The 20,901-nt window shown below is 42.5% G+C and overlaps 1 protein-coding gene across 1 annotated transcript in view; it reads left to right on the forward strand.

Moving 5' to 3' along the window:
• Positions 1-12,023: 12,023 nt before the first annotated feature.
• Positions 12,024-20,901, forward strand: part of TMEM143 (transmembrane protein 143) — a 63,577-nt gene continuing 54,699 nt past the window's right edge. Inside the window, exon 1 of the mRNA XM_082274542.1 lies at positions 12,024-12,116. The gene's annotated coding sequence lies outside the window, so the exon portion shown is untranslated. The remainder of the gene's footprint in view (positions 12,117-20,901) is intronic.

A 20,901-nucleotide genomic window follows, 5' to 3' on the forward strand; every position in this document is an offset into this window, starting at 1 on the left:
GTATGCTTACCGCTAACAAGCAGAAGGAAGGGAAACCTGGGCAGGAGGGGCGGCAGGGGTGGCATTTCCTGGAGCTGACTCCTTGTAGTTCCCCATTGCAGCAGCTGAAAGCTGTCTTCCTCTCCCTCCTGTCACTTTTAACTGCTGCAGGGCAGAACTACAGGGGATCAGTTCCAGTAAATGTCACCCCCACTGCCGCTTCTGTCCAGGTTCCTCTTCCTTCTGCTGCCTGGGCACCCCTGTGCACCCCCAAACACCCCCCCATTACCAGATTCCTCTCCCTCCTGCCGGCTGCTGCCAGGACCATTTCAGGATGGAGAGCAGGGAAAGGGGCTGGTAAATATGTCATTTAAAGGCCCTTTTTTTCTGAACAAAAGGGTATCGACCACTCACTGTGTTCAGTCATAACTCAAGATAGTAAACTAAGTTTCCTATGCTTCCATTTGTAAATTAACAGGGAGACTGTGCAGAGTTCCTCCTGTTCATTCATTCTGTGTAGCAAAGGCTGAAGGGATGGAGATTGAAGACATAGTCTTCAATCTTCCTTCTCTGTCTCAAAAGTGAGACACCAGGGGTCTGTTAAGACACCCTCTGTCCTACTAAAGCTGTCCACTGCCCTACTGACATCATCTTCTGCCCTACTGACACTGTCCTTTGAGCTACTGACACTGTCCTGTACCCTATTGATACCGTCCCCTGCTCTACTGATTGACACAAGCCACTGCTCTAATGACTGACACCGTCCACTACCCTACTAACTCTAACCTTTACCCTACTGAAGCCATCCAATACTCTATTGGCACCGTCCACTGACCTTTTGACATCCACTGCTCTACTGAACAGAGAACTGGACAGAGGAAGCCAGAGCAAGCAGCTTCAACTCTCCTGCTCTCTGCACCCCCTATATGAATTAGGAAGCTTTTTGTTTACTCCAACCCCCCTTCCCCGCTGTATCATTATAAACCTCTCATCTGCACACATGTTAATACCCCACATGTTGTGGTGCACTGCTTTTGGCAAAATTAGTGCAAGTACATTTTTTGAGTGTTGAGGACAAGTAGGGGGCCATTTGAAGTGAAGTATCTGACAAAGCACAAAATGAACACAACATAATGCAGTGTAGGTGTGAACTTTGGCCCAGGGTCAGATATATGCACACTGCGACAAACTCTGTGTCAAAGGAAATTTGATCCTGCAATATTAATCATTGGGTTGGAGCTTTTACAACACCCAATATATCTATTTAGAAAGATCTGAGCCTCAAAACTAGTATTTCATAGGTTAGGAGGGGGATCAAAATTTGAGTAAAAACTTATAATTTGTGGATTTCTTGAGGCACTATCAAACATAAATACTAATGTCGATGCCTGCTCTTCACCCAATAGGTCAGTTTTTGTAATGTTTCCTGAGCATACCTGTAACTATACCTAAAATATAAACCTGTTAATACCTGGGCATACATTAAATTGAAAATTTAATGAATAGCTGCATTCAGTGCAAACTTAAAAAAGAAAGATCTAGATGTGGAGTTAGAGGCCGCAGAGGTTTACCAAGACCTCAACTTTTATGTAACAGTCGAATTCAACTTTGTGCCATCAAGCAACTGTAGCAGGGTTACCCCGTGCCACTGGGTAAAATGGTGGTTTACATCAGATTTTGTAGGAAACAAGCATATTATTGGTGCAGGTGTGTGCTGGGTTTATGTTAGAGCCAGTAACAAACAAAATTGCCCTTTCCATCCATTAGAGTGCATGTGCTTCCACTGTGGAGACTCTCATAGATTTACAGGAGTTAAGACTGCAGGTAATACAGGGTGCCGTGAAGTTGCCCTGCATATTTGGCATGCTTTGCAAATGAGTGCTAACTAAACCCTTGTTTTTAACGCATACTGTTAGACAGGTTAATTCGGTTGGTAAGCAGGCTGGTTGGTGAGTTAAGCTGGAAATATTTCTGGTTATGTTAGAGCCAGAGTTAGAGCTTAGGGCCCCACCCACCCAAGGAAGGGAGCCATGAGAGGTGCTGTGTCCAGGTCAGGACAGGAAAATAAAAAAAATAAATAAAAAATGGTCACACATCACAGTTTTAATCCAATATAATGTCCTTTATTCTTCAAACATGGGACAATAGCGAAAGATAGGTTACAGTTGACATGTTTCAAGTGTAGGAGTGCTTAGTCACTCAGCAGTTATGACTAAGCACTCCTACATGTATAGCATATTAACGGTAACCTATCCTGCTCTTTTGTCCCATGTTTGAAGAATAAAGGACGTTTTATTGGATTACAACTGGGGTGTGTGACCAGTTTTCTTCTCATTTGCATGTCACTGCAGTAGCGAGTCTGGGTCAGCACCTGTGAGTAATCCATTACGTACCACATCTGAGCAGTATCTTGTTCTCTAGTTTGGATTCAGGTCAGGACAGACCAAGGCCTGAGCCTGAGATAGTCTAGGAGGGATACAGCATCTGGTAGAGCTGCAATGAAAAACACAGAGCTCAGGTACAGAATCTTTGCATGAACACTAGGACATGTTTCATGGTCAGGAGGACCAATGCGGTACTACTCAAGGAAGTCAAGCTGCCACAAGAGAGCCAGGAGGCTGAATGCTTTGTTTTCATTAATTGATGGTGAGAACCCCCTGCGTAGGAAGACTTCATTGTGAACATTGATGTAAATGTACAATCAGGGTTGCCAACTGTCAGTAAATTTACAAACAGTTTGTAAAATCTGTAATTACTGCATCTGTCCGGGAATGTCCACGTCCGCCGTCTGGTCAGAAAGCTGAACAAAGCCAGGATCGGCTTTGATTGGCTCTCTGCTATAGTAACCCGGAAGCGATGACCTGACATCACTTCCGGTTTACCCAGATGTCAACGGCGCTATTTTTAAAAAATCAAAATCATTCGAAAACTGTTGCTGTTTTGAATCCTTTCAAGAGCAGAGGAGGGATTTTGGGTCTTATAAACCCAAGATCTCTCCAATAAAGGTACCTGTCACATGCCTATTGCTGTCACCCAGGGTGTTTACATTCCTTGTTACAGCAATAAAATTGATAACACAATTTTTATAGCAACAGTGTATATAAAATAAAATATTAAATGAATAATTAAGAAAATGAAAGTGCCCCCAACCCCCATATGCACGCAAACATCGATAGTCCCACACATGTGAGGTATTACAGTGAATGTCAGATCATGGGCAGTAATTCTAGCACTAGACCCCCTGTGTAAATCTAAAGTGGTAACCTGTAAAGGCTTTTAAAATGTCGCCTATGGATAGTAAAATAAACGTCGTTTGTCACTGTTGCACTGGCATGCGCAATTTTAAAGCGTGACATGTTTGGTATCTATCTAGTAGGTGTAACATCATCTTTTATATTTGACAAAAAAAAAATGGGTTATGTTTTGTGTTTTTTTTTAATTAAAATTCATAAAAGTGTATTTTTTCTCAAGAAATTGCACTTTAAAAAGTGCTGTGCAAATGCGGTGTGACAAAAAACTGCAAAACACGAGAGGGCATGGCCAGCTGCAGACCAGGGCGGAGGCTCTGCTCCGTGGCCTAGAATAACAGCGACACAGCGCTACTCTCCTTCCCACACTCACTCGCCCTGCATGGGAAGGACAGGGGACACCCTCAGGCATGTTAAAAAAAAATATATAATTCAAGCCACCAGCACCGCGGCGTCTCACCCATTATTACACCGCTGCAGGGGACATGCACTCGGCCCAAGATTGTACCGGCTCCAGATCCAGCCATAACAGCACAGCCACAGCCGCAGATTCTCTTCCTGCGCATTCCACTCCAAAGGCCCTGGAATCGAGTGATCCCCTCACAGATGCCACCAGATCTGACATGGACACTCTTCCTCCACCAAATTCCATTACTGGGACAGAAGCAGCAGATAGAGGTAAGAGACTGACATCCTCACCTGCTCACTCACCATGTAAAGAGCCCCAAGCCAAAAAACACCTATGGGCTGCTACATCGAATGGTGCATCCATCACAGAGCACATACCATCATTAGCTGCTGTCCCTGTGACAGAAAACCCTGTTACTAAGGCAATACTTAAATCCATGTTGCTTACTTTAAAGAAGGATTCACACAGAGAGTTGCAAATATCTCTCTCTCAAGTCCATGAGAGTGGATTATTTGGAAGAGAGGGCATATGCGTGACTATTCCAAAGCTCACAATGAATTACTATATGCGCATGAACATCAAGATGAGGAAATCCACCGCATTAAGATAAAACTGGCTGATTTAGAGGATCGCTCCAGGCAAAATAATATAAAATTCTGAGGGATCCCAGAAACAATTAAAACAAATGAGCTTACTCCATACTTACAGCAATTTATCTTAACACTACTCCCTTGCCTGAACACACAAGACCACCTAGCAGCTGACATCCCAAGGGATGTCTTACCTTGGATCCACTTTTTCCATATCAAAGAGCAAATTCTCTTGACCTTCAGGGTCAGAAAACACCTGCCAGCACCATACGCTGGCATCAAAATGTTCACTGATCTTTCTCCTGCCACAATGGAAATGTGCAGAGCTTTCACTCCACTCCACTTCATTACCTCCATTCTCCAGCAAAACAAAATCACCTATAAATGGTGGTTGCATGGGGAAAAAGAAGCGCTGGCCTGTGATTAATCACAACTGCTGCACCTGGAACTACCTGAACACCGGGAGAGTGAGATGCTGTATACATATATATATATATATATATATATATATATATATATATTTATGTGCACTGTTGTGAAATAAACAATAGTGCACATACAAACACTACTGACAAATAATATTGCCAATATGTACAAACATATATAACCAATAGTGCAATATAGTATATAATAATAAATAACAAAAAGTCCATATGTGATATAAAATCAACCGGTGACAACTCAATCATTTCTGTGTGCTGCATGCATCACCACTGTGCAAAAAGAGTTCAATTGGCTGTTTACCAGACCCGCAAGGGTCAATGGGCATGTAAACTGGTATGGAATGAACCCACGGACCAAAAAACAATCAGCGTCTCCAGGGTCACAGATGGATATAAGGAGTGAAGAAGGATTATCTCTTATAAAATCACTTTTATTAAGGTTAAAAACACTTACAAAACAGACGGGGAGATGTAGCACGCTTCTCGTGAAAGCACGGCCGTCTGCAGTGCGGTCGTGCCTGCTGCCGTCACGGCTGTATCCACCCATTTTGTAGGTGTTTTTAACCTTAATAAATGTGATCTTATAAGAGATAATGCAATCAGTCCTCCTTTTTCACACCTGATATCCATCTGTGACCCTGGAGACGCTGATCGTTTTTTGGTCCGTGAATTCATCCCTTAACAGTTTACATGCTCATTGACCCTTGCGGGTCTGGTAAGCAACCAAATCAACTCTTTATGCACAGTGGTGATCATTGCAGCACACAGAAATGATTGAGTTGTCACCTGTTCATTTTATAGGACTTTTTGTAATTTTATTATTGCACTATATTGCACTTTTGGTTATACTGTATATATACATATATATATATATATATATATATATATATATATATATATATATATGTACATATTGACAATATTATTTGTCAGTAGTGTTTGTATTTGCACTATTGTTTATTTCACAACAGCGCAATTATATATATATATATATATATATATATATATATATACAGTACGAATGGGGGTTCCCAACGAAATTACTAGTCACATACCAACAACTCACCCCTATCCTCAACCCCAAAGATGGGTACAAAAAGCTGACAAATTAGGGTCTACTTACTCTTGCTACCACCAATATGGGACGAGGCACCTCCAAAGCGCCCTCTAGCTCCCAGAACCCGACGCCTAAAATGGACTGAGCATATATCAGCATTTAACTCCCTTCATCTACTCAGATCCAGCTTGGGCTATGTCCACGTTTATTTTTTTCCTACCCCTTGGGTTACAGTGTGCTACACACACAATACGGTTAAATACTGTTTATCTGACACGTACGATACACTTTTTTGTAGTTGTCTTTTTTTTTTTACAGTTCTCCTTTTCACTGTGTTTTACGATCTGTGCCGTGTATTATACATAGTCTTATATTCAGCGAGTAGTTCAGATCATTTATTATTATTATTATTATTATTTCAGGTACTTATATAGCGCTGTCAATTTACGCAGCACTTTACATATACATTGCACATTCACATCAGTCCCTACCCTCAAGGAGCTTACAATCTAAGGTCCCTAACTCACATTCATACATACATAGTAGGGCCAATTTTTATACAGGATCCAATTAACCTAATAGCATGTATTTCAATGTACTTATTTGATATATCTTAAGAGTATAGTCTCCTTCCATCTACTTGCACTTCCAAATATTCACTACTATTATGGCTATCTCAATCACCTCCATAAATGCTAAAGATCTAAAGTCGCCTTTCAAAAGTAACTTACTATGAAAGAGGCAATATCACCCCATGCAGATGTCCTCTGTGTACAAGAGACCCACTTTTCTAAACTCAAACAACCCTCATGCAAACACAAACAATATCCTTACTTTTTTTTGCAAATGCTAATAAAAAGAAGAGGTGTGTCATGATCGCCATAAGCGCATCAGTAAATTTCACGCTACACCACAGCGAAACAGATGATGATGGCAGATACATAATCCTCTCAGTAACAATTGACAATCACCTTCTTACCATCGTCAATGTGTACCCACCAAACACAAGCCAAAAAAGGTCCTATAACACCTTCTTCTCAAAATTAGCCTCCTACAGATCTGCTCCAATAGTAATCTGTGGAGATTTCAATTATATTATTGACGCTACACTCGATAACTCCAATCCACCAAAGCCTCTGAACTCTCTGCTCTACTAAAAAAGGAAGATCGATATGATCCCTGGAGGTGCTTGCACAATGTGGTATGAGATTATAACTTTTACTACCCCTCCCCCCCCCCCCATCTTACTCTCGGATTAATTTGTTCCTAACAGATAAACTTTTGTTACAATCCGTAAAAGAAGCCGGAATTGGAATGATCCCTTAGTCTGACTACGCACCGGTCTTGATCAAATTATCTGCCCCTAACCACTAACCTAAGCACAAGATCTAGAGATTGAACATCTCCCTTCTCAACAACCCCTTATTTGAACCTCAAATACATTCTGAGATTGAGAATTATTTTCAAATCAATGTGAACTCTGTAAATGATCATGCTTTGACTTGGAATGCTCACAAGGCTTGTCTATGAGGTATTTTCATAAACTAGGGGCACAAGCCAAAAAATCCCGCTCATCTAACACAGAATCTTTACTAAAACAGATCCGTGACTTAGAAATAAGTAACAAACAAAACCCCAACGCCACCACCTCCTTGACACTTAAAAATCTTAGATATCAACTAAGCGAAAAACCTCTGCAACAAATTTGACTATTTCATTAAATGTATTAGAATGCAGTCCTACACAGGGGCGAACAAACCAGGAACATTCATGGCCAAAAACATAAAAAGACAAGTCTCAAACAAAAAAATCTCTTCCTTTACGAACTGCCAAGGCAAACGTCTAAGCAGCCCACTAGACATAGCAAATGAGTTCAGCGACTTTTACGCTAAACTTTATAACCTCATGGAATCAGACCCAACTTTATCTCCCATTTAGGAAGATATTGTCAAATTCCTTTCTACCACTCACCTTCCTACCATCTCACCAGGACAACAGGAATCCCTATCTGCACCCTTCTCTCCAAGAGAAATCCTCAGAATCATAAAGAACCTCCCACTTCAGCAGGCCCCCGGTCCAGATGGTATACCAAATGAATATTACAAACACTTTTCTACTCTCCTTACCCCTCATCTCTGCAAAACATTCAACCAATTTTTGTCAACAGATATTACACCCAAGGAAGCCCTAGAAGCCCTAGTTACTCTACCGAAATTGGGTAAAACACCGGATAACCCTGCCAACTATCGACCAATTTCACTCCTAAACACCAACACCAAATTATATGAAAAAACTTTTAGCCCAACGTCTCTCTACAGTCATTCCCCAAATTATACACCCAGACCAAGTGGGCTTCGTACCAGGCTTTTAAGCTTCAGATGGTACTAGAAGGTTCATCAACCTCATACATTGGGTAGAGCACGGTCAGACGCCTTCTCTCTTTCTCTTTCTGGATGCTGAGAAGGTTGATCTTACATGGAAGCAGTACTTTGTAAATTTGAGCTGTCGGGAACCTTTTTAACAGCCATACTAGGCCCTTACTCTCACCCAAGAACACATGTATGGACCTTGGGCATTGTATCAAACCCTTTCACAATCACCAATGGCACAAGACAGGGATGCCCCTGATTTTTGCCATGGTAATGGGACCCTTAGCACAGGCTATAAGATCCAATCCCGCAGTTTCAGGAATTAAAATTGGAGATACTGAACATAAATTGGATTATATGCTGATGACGTTATTATAGCTTTAACAAACCCTGAGAAATCCCTTCCTGAAATTCAAAACATCCTGGACTCGTTTAGTTCAATATCACTATATAAAGTAAATCACAGTAAATCCCTCAAGCTGAATTTAGGCCTAGGTGCCCAAACGACCAGAGATATACCTGCTGTTACTCCTTTTGCGTGGTCTCCAAAAATCGTTCTTACCAAACTTAGGAATCTGCTTAACATTCCCCAGTCACAACCTAGTAAAATTGAATTATGAAGACCTTGTGGAGAAACGTTTGTGACTATCCAAAGATATGGGCCATATCCTTGCCTCTTGGGCAGGGAGGATTGCCAAAGTAATGTACCTACTTCCCCAAATTTTGTACTTATTCCTTAAAATTCCCTTGCCACTCCTACAATCCCATCTGAAGAAAATACAAAGGATCATAATTTCATCTGGCAACAAAAGTGTCCAAGAGTGAAAGGATCTATCCTCACAACCCCTGTCCAACAAGGATGTCTAAGAACATCTAATCTCCTGGTGTACTATCTTGCGACAATCCTGAACCAGTTGAAAGAATGGTGCAGGACAGACAGTCATGCAACCTGGAAACAAATAGAAGCGGCCGCTCTTAAAATGAAGCCCAGATGTCCATACTTAACTTCAAACCATCACACCAACCCTTGGGAACTATAAATGCTTCACTACGTGTATGGACAGCAATCTCACAGATCAGTAAAGGAATCCTAGCAGCCACCCTATTATTTATACCTACTGAATCCCTAGAACTTTTATAGCCAGATCTATCTTTATCAGCATGAACAGAAGCTGGTATTTCTGATCTGGAACTGCTCTTCTCTGCATCAGGAATGCACACCTTGGCTTATCTACGACAGAAATATGGTTTATCTACCAAAACTATTTTCCTATACTTGAGGATATGTTTGTTCCCTGCTATCCAAGCTGCAATGGTCACAAACAGAGTCTCTATCATATGCCCTCCTAAGATTTTACAATACCAGCAATTCTACAACTAAAGGAATCTCCCTAATATACACATTACTTACCACATCACATCCAGAACCACTCTCCCCTCCATCAAATTCTGGTCCAAACTAGCTGATAATCCACCTCCAACCAAACAATGGATTCAGGCCCTCACAATGCCTGTCTGTCAATTCTACTGCATTTCCCACTGGGAAACCTTACACAAATTGTTCTATAAATGTTACTACACCCCTGACAGGCTGGCAGCTATATATCCCACAACCTCATCATTATACTGCTGGAGAGGTTGCGACAAGGTTGGAACACTACGACATATCTGGTGGGACTGTCCAATGATCAAGAATTATTGGCTAGAGATAATTAACCTTGTCTCATCATTACGCAACATCTAATTTCCTACGTCTCCACTAGACCTACTCCTGGGACTATCAATACCCACCTGGCCAAGACATGCTCAGACGCTAGTAACACATGTCTTGGTTGCTGCGCATCTGGCAATTGCAAAGAACTGGAAATCAATGCAATCCACTGCCCTAACAGACACTATCCGCATTCTGAACACAACTTTCCAAATGGAATTCGCATTTGCCAAAGCCAATTTATCCACGCCAACTTTCTACAATACATGGGCAAAATGGATAGGTGACCAAGAAGCACTCCCCTCTCACAATGAGACCCGATTGGGTAATTACAACTTGCTACCAGATTCCGGAGGAACTCTCCCTTACCTGCCTTACTTGGAGGTAACTCTCCCCCAAGTCATCCCCCCAATACATAGAAGTACCCACAAAGACTGCTCCAATATCTAATTTACTAAATATCATTTCATGGCACAAATAAAGCCTTCCTTACCAAGAAGCACCTACCATAGGTGTCTTCAAGTAAAATCTTGATATTGTTTTCATGTTAATACTATCCTACTGTATCTTATGTAACTACCCATACTTGACACGACTGTTTATGTATCTGCTTTTTCTTTCAATAAAAAAAAAAAAAATTAAAGTAAAAAAAAAAAAAATTACAAAACACACTCATTTATTCTCTAGCGCCTTTTTTTTTTTTTAAAATATATTTATAATGTTTGAGGGTTCTAAGCATTTTTTTTAGCAAAAAACACTGATTGTTACATGTAAACAAAAGGTGCCAGAAAGGACCTGGCCTGGAAGTGGATAAATGTAAAGCGCTGCGTAAATTGACAGCGCTACATAAGTACCTGCAGCATGTTTAGTGCCACTTTAACCACTTGCTGACCACGCTATAGCTGAATGACGGCTACAGAGCGGCTGGCAAGTTCTGGGAGGCTGTCATATGACGGCCTCCCGCCGTGGGGGCGACGCACTTTGTGATTACAGTGTCCGTAGGATACTGCTGATTACAGATTGAGGTGAAGAGCCAGTCAGTGGCTCTTTACCACATGATCACAGCTGTCCAATCACAGCTGATCACGGATGTAAATAGAAAACCGGTTATCAGCACTTCTTTCCTCATGCTGACAGCACGAGGAGCGGAGAAGAGAGCAGATAACCAGCTTCCCTAAAAAGGACATGTACATTGATAATCAGGGCACTAATAATCAGTGTCCTGATTATCAGTGCAGTCCCAACAGTGCCCACCAGTCCTGCTAATAAGTGCTCATCAGTGCTGCCAGTCAGCGCCCCCTCATCAGTGTCACCTATCAGTGCTGCCTACCAGTGCCCATCAGTGCTGCCTACCAGTGTCACTTATCAGTGCACCCTTTTAGAGCTCATCAGTGCCACCTATCAGAGCCCATCAGTGCTGCCTATCAGTGCCCCTATCAGAGCCCATCAGTGCTGCCTATCAGTGCCACCTATCAGAGCCCATCAGTGCCGCCTATCAGTGCCCCTATCAGTGCTTCCTCTTCAGTGTCCACCAATCTTACCTCATCAGTGCAGCCTATCAGTACCCATCAGTGCAGCCTCTCAGTGCCAACCAGTACAGCCTATCAGTGCAGCCTCATCAGCACACATCAGTGAAGGAAGAAATATTACCTGTTTGCAAAATTTTATAACAAACTATAAAAAAAGTTTGTTTGTTTTTTTTCACAATTTTCCATCTTTAGTCATCTATTTAGCAGAAAAAAAAAAAAAAACCCAGTGGTGAAAAAATAACACCAAAAGAAATCGCTATTTGTATATAAAAAATGCAAATACATTTTGTGGGTACAGTGTTGCATGACTGCACAATTGTCATTCAAATTGTAACAGCACTAAAAGCTGAAAATTGGCCTGGGCAGAAAGGGGGTGAAAGTACCCAATAGGCAAGTAGTTAAGGACACATGAATGAAAAGGGTTAATTGCAGAGTCAGAAGGAATGTATGGCTGTGTTCAGTCAGAGACTTCCTAATAAAGTTGAAAAACAAAACCCTTGAGCTTCCCTGCACAAGACATAGGTTTTTATTTAAACTTCGGTTCATATATATATATATATATATAAAACTTTATTAGTTTGAGATAAATGTTCAGCTCTTCCACTATATCCTACTCTGGCAGGAAGCCAGGCACACGCTCACACCCCCTACAGCACGGACACTTCTTTCCTAGTCGGACGTCTAACATTTGACGTAAGCACGCAGCAGTGTTCAGACGCAGGGTCGGAGGTCGCGTACTGCGCATGCTCGGGATCTCAATGTCAGCTCTGTGCTTCCAGAGGTTAGCGCTTGCTATATTGTGTCGGTCTGGGGAGGGGGGATTGTTACTATGGCAGCAGAATGCTTAATATGACGTATAGACAAAGTCCAGGCTGTGTAATTACTGGTTACGTGGATTGTCTTCATTTCTGTGTGTATAGAGACGTGCCTGGCAGTCCTAGCAGGGGGAGAGCGCAGGTAGCACTGGCTTGTTACTTGTCTATGGGAATTAGAAGTTATAGGTGTACTAGGCAGGTGTGCTGAGACTTGTAGTCCTTTATATTGGACCTGCACCTGTTCTAAGGACTCCCTGTCACCTGTCCCCCCCTCTTACACAATCAGAGAGTTTGTATGTTTTAGGAAATGTAAATGATCTTTTTATTCTCTAATGGTGCGTCTCCCCACTTCCTGATCCCTCACCTGGGCCAGGATGACCCAGGGATCAGCACCTGCTGCTTCCGGGTGTGTCCATGTTACACACCCCGGGGGCAGAGTTCACACAGACTGCACTGATCTGCATGTTACTGCATGCCCTGCAAGGATGTAGAGAAAAAGATTGTTTACTATTCTCTCCTGCTCACACCACAATGCTGGTGTCATGTACAACATGTATGCATTTTATCGCAATGCACATCAAAATAATGCAAATCTATTGAGAAAAAAAAAGCTTTTTATCGCTTTGTCCTTTAGAGGGACCCAAAGCCATTTAATGTGCATAAAAAAGCATGACAAGCATGGTAAGAATTAAAGGATAACTCCACTTCCATGTGGGGGGGCTGGGAACACAAAAAAAGAAAAAACAATATAGCATATACAATTATGACACAAGTCATATTGTAATTGAATGTTATTAAAAATTACCTTTCCTTCTCAATCTGCAGCTGTTGTAATTTTCTGAAAATGCAATGCAATATGGCCGCCTGTTCTGTACACAGAATGTATACTGACCACACCCCAAAAACATAATTTACTGCTTGTGTGATTGGCTCACCATTTTTCCCAGAGGTCTGCCTAAGCGTAGCACGTAGCTACGTAAGCTTTTGTCAGACGACATAATTCAGGCAGTCTAGAACACATTCCAACATCACAGACACGCACTTTTGACAAAAGACGGACGATCGTTCGGTGGAAATTCGTAGCGTGTGTACGGGGCTTAAGATACAAGTCAGATTTCTGGCATCCCCAGCAGCAAAAATTTAATTTTTGTTGAGATACTTCCAATATGAACACATCTAAAGGGATGCAGGCCTAGCAGCTTTCCTCATTAGAGCTCTGCAGCTGCCACAGCTGATAGATAGTTATGAAACCACTCCCATTAGACCCATTCAGCACACAGGAACAAATAATGATTTCTTCAGAATACCAAAAGGTAGGACTCTGCAACAAAGTTTGTTAAAATCCCTGCAATGTATTGAGATCACCCAGAGGGGAATGTTTTTTTTCTCTCAACAAAAGTGGAGTTACGCTATAACATCAACTCATTTAACCGGTTGCCGACTGCGCACAGTATATTTACTGCGGCAGTCAGCCCCGGCCAGGCAGAGTGACGTAGGTCTACGTCACTCGCCTGTCACTGCTATTAAAGCCAATAGCGGGCGAGCGCGCGCCCGCCTCGGCTCGTTCAGGGAGGAGTGCGGGCATGTGACCGGCGGACCCGATGTCCGCCGGTCACACTACGATCGCCGGTACAGCAGGAGAAAGACAGAGCGGCTTATGTAAACAAGCCGCCTGTCATTCTCCCTGTGTAAAAATGCAGATCAGACGGTTCTACTATGTAGAACCGTTGATCTTTGTTTTTACACCAATAGCATTGTCCCACTACAGTTAGAATCACGCCCCTAGGACACACTTAACCCCTCCCTGTCCAATACAGTTAACCCCTTTCCTGCCAGTGTCATTTTTGCAGTAACAGTGCATATATATAGCACTGATTACTGTAGTAATGTCACTGGTACCCCCAAAAGTGTCAAAAATGTCAGTCAAGGGTCCGAGCTGTCCGCCGCAATGTCGCAGTACCGCAAAAAAAATCGCAGATCGCCGCCATTACTCGTTAAAAAAAAAAAAAAACACCAAAAATGACAAAAATTTTTCCCTTTGTTAGTAAACGCGATAACTTTTGCGCAAACCAATCAAAATACGCTTTTTGCGATTTTTTTTTTTTTTTTTTTTTTTTTTTTTTTATACCAAACATAGGTAGCATAAAACAATTTGGCCGAAAATGTTAAAAAATTTTGATTTTTACATTATTTTTTGGGGGAATTTCATATAAAAAAAAGTGAAAAATATTGTTATTTTTGCAAAAACTACGCTCTTTTTTTTGTTTATAGCGCATGATCAAAAAATCGCACAGGTGATCAAATACCACCAAAAGAAAGCTCTGTTTGTGGGAAAAAAAGGACGTGAAATTCGTTTAGGTACAGCGTCGCACGACCGCGCAATTGTCCATTAAAGTCACGCAGTAAAAAATCGCAAAAAACACCCTGGTCAGGAAAGGGGTAAAATCTTCCGGGGCTTAAGTGGTTAAAAATGCACACCCAATAGAAGACAATGCAAGTTCATTTTTGAGCAATGTAATGCATTTTCCTGCATGTTTATGTGTGAACAGGTCCTGGGGATGAAGCATTGCATGAGTTCAGACCTGCATCATGTATGTGTATGAGAGATCTGGCAACATGCACAAGTGTGAAAATCAGGGAGCAACAGGGACAAGGGGAAGAAAAAGGAGGCATAGAGGGGTAACAATGCAAGGAGAACTTTAGCTGCAAGGAAGACAACACTGAACTCCATGGACCAGTAACACACACACACACATGTATACACACACTATATTGTCAAAATTATTGGGATGCCTGCCTTTACACGCACATGAACTTTAATGGCATCCCAGTCTTACTCCAGTTGGCCCACCCTTTGCAGCTATAACAGCTTTAACTCCTCTGGGAAGGCTGTCCACAAGGTTTAGGAGTGTGTCTATGGGAGTGCTTGATCATTCTTCCAGAATCACATTTGTAAGGTCAGGCACGGATGTTGGGGAGAGAGCCTGGCTCGCAGTCTGCATTTGAATTATTCTCAAAGGTGTTCTATCGGGTTGAGGTCAGGACTCTGTGCAGGCCAGTAAAGTTCCTCCACCCCAAACTTGCTCATCCATATCTTTATGGACCTTGCATTGTGCACTAGTCTAAATCATTTGGTTCAGGGGTGATTATGGTGTAAGGTTGTTTTTTAGGGGTTGGGCTTGGCCCCTTAGTTCCAGTAAAGTGAACTCTTAAGGCGTCAGCATACCAAGACATTTTGGACAACTTCATGCTACCAACTTTGTGGGATTATTTTGGGGGATTTCCCCTTCCTGTTCCAACATGACTGTACACTAGTGCACAAAGCAAGGTCCATAAATACATGGATGAGCGAGTTTTAGGAGAAGAAACTTGACTGGCCTGCAGAGTCCTGAGCTCAACCTGATATTACATCTTTAGGATGAATTAGAGTGGAGACTGGGAGCCAGGCCTTCTCATACAACATCAGCACCTGACCTCACAAATGCGCTTCTGGAAGAATGGTCAAACATTCCCATAGACACTCCTAAACCTTGTGGTCAGCCATATTTAAAAATCTTGTGAGCAGAAAGCAGGCTACGACTATGTCTCTTCTGCAATAAAGGCGCCTTACCTTTTTTCATGCAAGATGCTTTAGAATGTACAATAAGCTGCACAGCTTATTGTACATTGTCTGCACACCTCATCCTATGGGCTGGAGTTACGTCATCCTGGCCCAGCCAATCAAGGTGACAGAACAGGAAGGGAAACTCATGGATGTCTCCGCACTGGAGAAGAAGCGAGCTTTGGGTGGTTTAATTCAGATTTTAATTTGTCTGATTTAAAGTGGAATTAAACCTGATTTAAACACATGAATAGTAGGTTATATGGTTCCAAGGGCAAAGTTCACATCAGTGTAATCCATTCCAGTTCCAGAAAAAAAAAGTAGAACGTGCTGAATTTTTTGTTCTTTTGTACTGGACTGTACTGGAACACTTTACGACCCTTTAAAAAAACGCACCCAAGTGCACTGGAACACTTATGTCCTTTTAAAGATTAAGAAAAAAAAAAAGGGGGTGCACTGGACTGCACCAAAAATGCATCAAAATGCACTGGAACACGTCAAAAACGCTCATGCAGAAAAGCATCCGGAGCACATCCAGACTGCTTTACTCTGCTGTGAACGGCCACTACAGGAAAGTGAAAAATAACAGTAAGTAAGAGTAAGGCTGGCCATACACTATACAATTTTTGTTGTTCAACTTTCCTTTAGATTTACCAAAACCATATAATATAAGTTCAAACCTGAACACTTTCAATTTGTATGTAATCAGGCAGGCCCTTGCACTACATAGTTGAAGGTAAATCTAAAGGAAATTGAATAAGAAAATTGTATGGTGTATGGCCAGCCTTAAGCTGGGTACACACAGGCCAAAAATCATCAGGAACTGGCAGACTTTCGGCCCATGTGTACAGCTCCTCATCCAACAAAAGTCCGTCTCATGACCAGCTTCTGTTGAACAAGTGTGCTGGAAAACCAGAATCTAATCAGCGCTCACAGTCAATGGCTGTGTGCTCTGATTACTGTGTTCTGGTGGGGGCAGTCCCCTTGTCAGGACACAATAGCGCAGCAGTGGAGATTGCTGTCCTAACATCGAATGTGTTAGTACAGCGATTCGTACGTTTTTTTTGTTCAGCCCACTGGGTTATATAAAATAACAGAAAACAAACTTCCCTGCATTCCTGGCTGGATCACCAAGTGAAAATAAAGAGAAAAAGTCTTAAAGTTTAAGTTCACCCTTTCCAGATTTTAGCCTGTGCAGTCAAGGGGTTTCAGTAGATGGTAATAGAATTGAAAATTGAAAAATTTACATGATTTTAGTGTCATACCTGTAGGTCATTTCCCTAGTTAAAGGCTGCTGCAGGTTTGGATGGGTTCTGTAGTGCTAAAGAACACATAAATAAATCATGCTCCCTACAGGCCTTCCTTATCCATTTAAAAGCAGAAAATAATCCGGTATTAGATTCAGAGGCGGCTTTACACTGACCTGGCTGGGCACCAATGGGACATTTTCACTTTAAGATATATAATTGGGGCCTGTGGGGGACATGGTTTATGTTTACGTCAATGCATGCAATAAGATTCTGGTAATTAATATTTCTATTGCTTGTTTACCTTGGTGGGAAATGTTGCCTGCCTACACTTCTCACTCATGCTTGCTCTACATCTCTGTGTTATTGAGACAATGCCAGACTGATAAAAAAAACCTGATAACTGATATCCAAATCCGGAGTGGTGAACAGAACTTCAGCAGTTTTGTAGGCTGTTCCACGGGCCATATGTGAAACAATTTCAAACGGGATTCCTGCACATATAGGTGTCCATTTATGAAACTGAGATGAGCCGTGATCCTGCTGATCGCAGCTCATTTCCGATCTCTATTGGTTTATGAAACAGAGATGATCGGGGAGAACATGTTCTTCACTGATCATCTCTACATAGGAGAATCTGTCATTGACTGACACAGAAACAGCCAGTTTATGAAGCTGCGATCTTCACACTCCCGGATTCACCAGCCTGGAGGAGAGAAGACAGAATCGGGGGAGAAGGAAGATATTTGACTTCCTTCTTCCTCGTTCAGACCCCCCAACACAGTAATCATGTCCCCCTGCTATATATATATATATATATATATATATATATATATATATATATATATAATGTGTTTGGACACACCTTCTCATTCAAAGAGTTTTCTTTATTTTCATGACTATGTCACACTTCAAGAGGTAGTCACCTGAAATGGTTTTCACTTCACAGGTGTGCCCTGTCAGGTTTAATAAGTGTGATTTCTTGCCTTATATATGGGGTTGGGACCATCAGTTGTGTTGTGCAGAAGTCAGGTGGATACACAGCTGATAGTCCTACTGAATAGACTGTTAGAATTTGTATTATGGCAAGAAAAAAGCAGCTAAGTACAGGAAAACGAGTGGCCATCATTACTTTAAGAAATGAAGGTCAGTCAGTCTGAAAAATTGGGAAAACTTTGAAATTGTCCCCAAGTGCAGTCACAAAAACCATCAAGCGCTACAAAGAAACTGGCTCACATGTGGACCGCCCCAGGAAAGGACGACCAAGAGTCACCTCTGCTGCGGAGGATAAGTTCATCCGAGTCACCAGCCTCAGAAATCGCAGGTTAACAGCAGCTCAGATTAGAGACCAGGTCAATGGCACACGGAGTTCTAGCAGCAGACACATCTCTAGAACAACTGTTAAGAGGAGACTGTGTGAATCCGGCCTTCATGGTAGAATATCTGCTAGGAAACCACTGCTAAAGAAAGGCAACAAGCAGAAGAGACTTGTTTGGGCTAAAGAACACAAGGAATGGACATTAGACCAGTGGAAATCTGTGCTTTGGTCTGATGAGTCCAAATTTGAGCTCTTTGGTTTCAATCACTGTGTCTTTGTGCGACGCAGAAAAGGTGAACGGATGGACTCTACATGCCTGGTTCCCACCGTGAAGCATGGAGGAGGTGTGATGGTGTGGGGGTGCTTTGCTGGTGACACTGTTAGGGATTTATTCAAAATTGAAGGCATACTGAACCAGCATGGCTACCACAGCATCTTGCAGCGGCATGCTATTCCATCCGGGTTTGCGTTTAGTTGGACCATCATTTATTTTTCAACAGGACAATGACCCCAAACACACCTCCAGGCTGTGTAAGGGCTATTTGACCAAGAAGGAGAGTGATGGGGTGCTGCACCAGATGACCTGGCCTCCACAGTCACCGGACCTGAACCCAATCGAGATGGTTTGGGGTGAGCTGGACTGCAGAGTGAAGGAAAAAGGGCCAACAAGTGCTAAGCATCTCTGGGAACTCCTTCAAGACTGTTGGAATACCATTTCAGGTGACTACCTCTTGAAGTGTGACTCTACAATTTTCATAGTCATGAAAATAAAGAAAACTCTTTGAATAAGAAGGTGTGTTCAAACTTTTGGTCTGTACTGTGTATGTGTGTGTGTATATGTATATGTATATATATATATATATATATATATATATATATATATATATATATATATATAATACACAGCCCTCAAAATTCCCACTCGCCTTCTCGCATTTGGCGAGCAGTATGAAACTGCATCACAGAAGATTCAGGGCTGCGGATAAGAAGATATCACTTTTCCTCCTGTAGGCGGTTCAGAAAGCAGGGAGATCAGTGTGGCAGGTGGGCGGTAGCAATTGCAGAGCTCTGCCCTGTGCGGCTCTCTGTAGCTAAAAGTTTGTTTCTCGCTCTCTCCCTTCCACCGGCTTACTGCTCATCTGAAAGGGAGGGAGTGACTGCTGATGTTGCCCCACCTCCTGCCACATCCTTAGCCAATCAGCATACTCCAGCGCAGGATGGGATCAGATATACCTGGCTGAGTAGGAAGAAGGTATGATCACACTCCGCTCACACAGGACTTTACACAAATAGCTCTACAGAAACAGCTGAGGATCGTCACTGCAGAAGTCTTTCCTGTGCAGATTAGGCAGTGAACTCACTGATCGGGAATGGCTTCCCCTCCCTCTTCTCACACTGCTTCTTATCTTTGTTTTTTTGTAAACTGCACAAAGGGTAAACACACTGATAATGATGAGAATTTGATTTCTGAAAGATGCTGCAGCAGGCATTAGATAGGAGTATGTGACATGTAATTGTCTTCAGCTGTTTCTATTGAGCTATGTGTGCCAGAGATCTGTCTCATCCCTCCATTTGTTTGACCTTTTTATGTTATCTTTGCAGGATTTAGGCTGGTCAGGCTAGGAGCTCCAGACTTGTTAACCATTTACTGTCTTGTATTCTGTCCAGTCTCTGACCATCTCTTGTGGTATTTCTGCTATATCTGACCACCCCCTGTATTCTGTCTGCAGTCTCTGACCACCCCCTGTATTCTGTCTGCAGTCTCTGACCACCCCCTGTATTCTGTCTGCAGTCTCTGACCACCCCCTGTATTCTGTCTGCAGTCTCTGACCACCCCCTGTATTCTGTCTGCAGTCTCTGACCACCCCCTGTATTCTGTCTGCAGTCTCTGACCACCCCCTGTATTCTGTCTGCAGTCTCTGACCACCCCCTGTATTCTGTCTGCAGTCTCTGACCATCTCCTGTATTCTGTCTGCAGTCTCTGACCATCTCCTGTATTCTGTCTGCAGTCTCTGACCATCTCCTGTATTCTGTCTGCAGTCTCTGACCACCCTCTGTATCCTGTCTGCAGTCTCTGACCATCTCCTGTTTCTGTCTGCAGTCTCTGACCACCCTCTGTATTCTGTCTGCAGTCTCTGACCATCTCCTGTATTCTGTCTGCAGTCTCTGACCATCTCCTGTATTCTGTCTTCAGTCTCTGACCACCCTCTGTATCCTGTCTGCAGTCTCTGACCATCTCCTGTTTCTGTCTGCAGTCTCTGACCACCCTCTGTATCCTGTCTGCAGTCTCTGACCATCTCCTGTATTCTGTCTGCAGTCTCTGACCATCTCCTGTATTCTGTCTGCAGTCTCTGACCATGTCATGTATTCTGTCTGCAGTCTCTGACCACCTCTTGTGTTCTGTCTGCAGTCTCTGACCATGTCATGTATTCTATATTTCTAAATGTGATAAAAACAGTCCAAATAATAGTCCGTTTGAAGTGCAGCACAACCGCATGCAGGCAGCAGGATACAAAACCTCCACCTCACCACAGTGCACGCCCAGATGGAAATGCGCTTACCGACAGTGGCTCAAATACAAGCCT

This window comes from Pelophylax lessonae, assembly GCF_965119305.1.
Source record: "Pelophylax lessonae genome assembly, chromosome: 12".
Classification (NCBI taxonomy): domain Eukaryota; kingdom Metazoa; phylum Chordata; class Amphibia; order Anura; family Ranidae; genus Pelophylax; species Pelophylax lessonae.